Below are 6000 nucleotides of genomic sequence, written 5' to 3'. Positions count from 1 at the left end.
CGTCTCCCTCCCTCCCACCCTCCCTATCCCACCCCTCCAGGCGGTCACAACCCTTAGAATTTTAAAGGACAGACACCCTTGCACATGGAAGAGAAGAAATAAAAGCCACCTGGAAGTCCAAAAATCAGTGTCTATATATGCACTTTCCCCCTTGAGCCTGTTATAACTTTAGATATTCTTTTAATTTCTCTAGCTTCTAGATTTGTCCTTTGTATTGAATCTGCTCATCTAGGTTGTGATTTGGCTCAGTTCCTGGCTTCTGCCCCATTATTTATCCACTGCCCTTACCCCCTTGAACAACCCCTAGTACCACAATCACTAACTCCCCGGGCTTCAGACCTGCTAGTGTCAGCATTTAGACACTTGTTATTGGCTTCAGACCCAGCCATTATCTTCCAGTTTCCACCCAGCCCTTGCCTGAATGCTTGGGAGTTGACATTATTGATAACTTGGATGGAAACACCAAAATAAATGAAATTTACGGATGCCATAATGCCAGGAGGATAGCTAATATGTTGGATGACAGAATTAGGACAAAGAATATTTCATTGTTTGGAATAAAGAACTGAAACTAATAAGGTGAATTGTAGCTGAATGAGGTTCTGAACTTAGTTTTAAAACTCAGCTGCACAAGCATGAGATGGGAAGTCATGAATTAGTTCTGCCACATATGGAAATAACATAAGGTTTAAGCAGACTACTTTCATGTGAGTCATTGGAGTGGTGAAATAAGTGGGACTGCCAAAAATAACTGAATGTGGGCTGAAGCTTCATTACCAGACACAGAGTAAATTGGTCAAAGTGGACATGATCTCACTTTATGCCACCAGTCAGACCATGCTTGGAATATCAGGTTCAGTTTTGGGTCACACACTCTAAGACAGTAAGACAGACAAAGACAAACTGAAATGTATCCACCTTCACCTCCCATCACAGTCTGGTTTCTGTCTTACCGAGGCACTGGTGAATTTTTCGTGAGCCAGTGAACACGTTTCATGCCTTATCCTATTTGACCTTGCTGCAGTATTTGACACATGGACCACTCCTTCCTCCCTCAAGTTGTCTTCTCCTCTGGTTGCTTGTCATTATACCCTTTTACTTTTTTTACCACTTATCTGACCATTACATTTTCTCCTTCTGCTCTACAAATATGGATGTTCCCTAAGTTTCCTAGTCCACTTTTCTTCTATAAATTCTCCAAGAGAGATCCTATCATTTCTGTAGCTTCAATTACCAAATATATGCCATTGACTATTTCTGGGGACTATTTCCCCCAGATCCCTATTTCTAGCCTTGATTTTTTTTGAACTCTTGTTCTATATATCCTCTTTGTTTTTGGTGAAAAATTTTGATCAGTAAATGCCCAGAAGTCAACAAAAGGTCTCTAAGGGGAAAGATAAAATGTTAAAAGGAGATAGATTTCCAAAAGTAGGACAAATCTAGTGGAGATTATTTGCAATCTGGGACTCCTTCTAGATGTTTAACCACTGAGGCAGTTGCTTCGCCTGATTCACATTCTGGGCAGAGATGCTTCTTGCAGGAATGGGTTCATTATGGCCTTCTCTAAGCTGCGGTCAGAAGTGGAGTGGGAACGTGGACGAGCTCCACCTTTAGAAATAAGTAGTGGGCTGACAATTAACCAGTCTTCCTTTTACCTTCTCAAAAGGACTCAAAAATGGTGGACCTGGGAACTTAAATCTACGGACTTAACTTTTTTGTAACTTTTAGAGTTTTTATTTTTATTTCATGTATCTTCCCACAGTGCTTGAAAGCAAAAACTTTACCATAAAAAAATGCTCTTTGCTTCCCTTTGAAGATAACAAGGAAGGGAGGAAGTGACCAAAATGTGCCTTACTGGACTGGGCTAGCGGAGAGATTTTCGAGAGAAGGCGTTCTAGGCTATGAGGCTATTGAGGGAGAAGGGAGTTTTGAGGAGCCAGCTTCAAAGAAGAAAGGAAAACACAAAGAACTAGTTGGTAATTGAGCTGTAAAAAGACTCAACAAAGGAAGTCAAAGCCATTATTACATAAAAAGAGACAAATTGGGGGATATTTAGTCTGGAAAAGGGATCTCAGTTATTTGGAGATGTTTGAAATCTGTCAGGAGGAAAAGAGCTCAGATCGCGGTGTATTTCCCTGATGGACAAAATTGGACCCATGGGATGGAAATTATAGTTAAGGATGGTGGCAGAGGAGGAACAGAGCATGAGAGTAACATTTCTGCTCTCCAAACATCAGAGCTGTCTGAAAACAAAATGATCTCCTTTGGGAGACAGTGAGCTCCCCATCCCTAGAGGATGACCAACCAGCAGGAGGTTTTAAAGGGGAAATGCAAGCACTATGGAAGCATTTGCACTCGATGAACATTAGGGTATCTTCCAACCCTGAGAGACTATGGTTCTATGAATATATTGAGTATCTAGGCATGCAGGGAAAACTCCCTCTCTTCTCAAAGCTATGAGTCAAAACATGTTAGAAATCATTAAAAAATTTCTTGGTGTTACATGATTAAGTGCCCAAAGTTGTCAGCATAAAAGCTGAAGGAATTCTGAGAAAAAAGGCTTGAAATGATGCAGGAAGCAGAATGTGAGTCCTGATGCAGTCCTTTGTGCTGGACAGACAAGAAAAGACCTTCTTGGTGAGATGGCATACTACAAGATGTAAAGGGAAATTATTGTAAGCCCCAAAACCTTTTATTCAGCTTTCATTAAAATTTTAAAAGAAACCATGGGTCACTAGGTACAACAATATTCTAGCAAGAAAGCTGGAAGTGCAAAATCTGATACAAGTGCTTTTAAAATGTTATATCCTGGGGATCATATTTAAACAGGAAAAGGAGAGGGATTAGGAATATTTACAAATCAGTTACCTTAGAGTTACAAAGAATATAGAATACTAACCAGGTAGGATAAACTTTTAAGTAAGATTTATCCTTACTTAATTGTTTTGTGGCAGGAAATAAGAGTTTCTAGCTGGTTTAAAATTTTGGTTTACTTTTGTTTTATTTTCCTTTTGAGAAGGGAAAAGAACTTTCCTTCAGAAGTGGGTGTGTGTTTATAATTATCCCCCAAGGACTGTAACCTTTCCTGAAGACTACCATTATTTGCTATAGAAAAACTGCATCTATTATGGGCATGTTTGTTGTAGAGAATGGTGCTTGTTTATATGAAGTTATATACTGCTTGTCACAGGTCAAATTTTCTCACTCTCCTGAGATAATTAACGTTGATCATGACCAATGACCTTGTTATAATTAATCTAAGCACTATATAAAGTATATATTGCTAAGATGGGGGGATCTCTTTTAGACCTTTCTTCTTATAAGGTTTGTAAGTTTAAAAAATACTTTTAAATAGAAGACTCATTTTCCAAACCAATGCAAAAATCAAGATTCTTTGATAGATCAACGGATTAAGGTTGGGAATGATTGTGTTTTGTTCACCTAATGGAGAGTGGGGCTACAGCAGCACATAGACATTGGGGAAGGATGTGAGAGGGACCAACGTTCTGTGTGAGTGTTCATAGTTAGTATCCTACGGAGGCAAGAGTACCATTTTAGAATCAAACAGAAGTCATCTGAATCCTGGTGAGGCAGGCTGGTTGCACTGATGCCCCAGTTAATGGCTCCCCTGAACTCTTGCCCAATGCAGTGTGTGACTTTGCAGCTCTTCCATCTCTGAATCTCGCCCAGCCTTGTGACTTTTTGGCCAATAGAATATGGCAGAAGTGATGTTGCACCGGTTCTGAGCCCAGGTCTCAGGAAGCTTTTTGCCTCTCTCTCTCTTTCCTTCTCTCCCTCTCTTTTCCTGGCTACTGCAACAGGAATGCGCCTGAACCAGCCTGCTGAAAGATGAGAAACCCCACGGAGCAGAGCCCAGTTGCCCAGCAATGGATAGGCTCCACCAACATACAGCCAGTCACCTCCCACACATGTTGAGAGAGCCAGCCAGGATGAGAAGAGCCGTCTACCTGGTGTTTGACCCATAGACTTCCGAGCAATAATAAATGCTTACTGCTTTAAGCCACTGAGTTTTGGAGTGGTTTCATTTTGTAGAGATTGCTAAATTATACACCTGGTTCAACTAGTTACTAACTGTGTAACCTTCAGAAGTTGCTTAACTTCTTTGAGGCTCCTTTTATTCATTGTGCTTAAACGCACATTATCTCTTTTAATCCTGACAATAACCTTGTGATTGGGTGCTATTATTCCCATTTCACAAACAAACTAATTCTTATAAAGGTTAAGTGGCTAGCCCAAGTTCACACAATACGTTGACAGCCATACAATTTTCTCATAAAGGACTTCAAAGCAAGTAAACCAAGTTTATAAGCAAACTTCGTCAAGAATTCTAAATTGTGATCTGAAAGGCAGAAAGGTTCATGAATATTAAGAGTATTCCTTACATGGAATAATTGAAAATTTCAGTGCAGAAAAGATAACCCCCAAACTGAAGGTAGTGCTGGCAGGGGCTGATTGTTTTGTTCATCACTATTCCCAGGGTCTGGCAGAGTCCATGGCACATTAGCAGATATCGATAAATATTTTTTGAAAAAGATTAATCCATGAATGAATCCTGACAGTACACGGAAAACATCATTTACTCTAAAATCTGAATCAAAAATTTAAGGTTCAGGGCTTCCCTGGTGGCGCAGTGGTTGAGAGCCCGCCTGCCGATGCAGGGGACGCGGGTTCGTGCCCCGGTCCGGGAGGATCCCACGTGCCGCGGAGCGGCTGGGCCCGTGAGCCATGGCCATTGAGCCTGCACGTCCGGAGCCTGTGCTGCGCAACGGGAGAGGCCACAACAGCGCGAGGCCCACATACCGCAAAAAAAAATTAAAAATAAATAAATAAAAAATTTAAGGTTCAAAACTTGAAACGTCCAGCAGACAGAAATGAAAATACCTTCATTTTCCCTCACACGATCCCTCTCAAACTGTGCAGAAAAAACTGTCCCCCACGTGATTCAGGCAGGAGCACAAAGGAGGGTGAGGCAGGGAGTGGAGGTGTTGAAGTCTTACTAGGAGACGGCAGCTCTTAGCTTCAAAATCACCCCAATGCCTTGCAGAAATTCTCCAACACATTAACCCACTTTCCTACCCCAACAGTTACACTTGGAATTGCTAATACAAAGAGAGCTCTCACTACTACATATGCATACCCCTTTGTGTAGAGACCACAGGGGGAAAAACACAACTGGATCTGCAGAAGGTCTGGAACAGCTTCCACAGAGGACTCAAGGTTCCTGGGAAAAGTGTGTAGAGACTAATAGATAGCAATCTTGATAAAAATTTTCTTCAGGGTATCTGTAGGCAGCTGGATTTTGGATTGTAACTCATGATAGAGAAGAAATAAAAGAGGCAAGAAACAAAGGGCAAACGTGAATAGGTTCAACAATCAAACCTGCAATTTCTTGAGTAGAGTCCTCAGCTGCCACTTCTGCTGCCAGAACCCTTCTTCCTCTTCTTGCAGAACCACCGTTTTCTTCCCAGATTTCCCAGCTGGACTGAATTCCCCCAAATCAGGGACCACATCTTCTTCCCTGCTCCTTGGCCATCCTCAAGAAGAGGGCTTGCTAGAAGGAAGATGCTGTCCATTAATTCTCAGGCATTTGCTCATGCTTCACAGATTTGGATGCCATTCAATGGTAAACTTCTTAAACTTTTTGCATTGTTGACTTCATAGGGACCTCAGGAAAACCCAGTGGAGGCTACTTTCCTGAAAACTAGGAGGTGGTTCATAGTAGCTAGCTTGATTTGGGGGCAACTTGGCTCTGATGCTCCCTCACAAGAGGGATGGGTGTGCAAAAACCCATGATCAAGTCCCATCACTAAAACAGAACTATCTAAGTAGACTGAGGGTGGGTAAACTTCCCAGTATCACAGATCCTTATTATGTGCTAAGGGATCAACAGCTGTATCTCCACTTGTCTCTTACATCTGGGATTGGGGATATTCATTCATTTATTCAACACTTCTTGAGCACTTGCTACATGCAGGCACC

The sequence above is a fragment of the Mesoplodon densirostris genome, chromosome 2 (assembly GCF_025265405.1).
Source record: "Mesoplodon densirostris isolate mMesDen1 chromosome 2, mMesDen1 primary haplotype, whole genome shotgun sequence".
Lineage (NCBI taxonomy): Eukaryota > Metazoa > Chordata > Mammalia > Artiodactyla > Ziphiidae > Mesoplodon > Mesoplodon densirostris.
Note: the sequence above shows the minus strand (reverse complement) of the source record.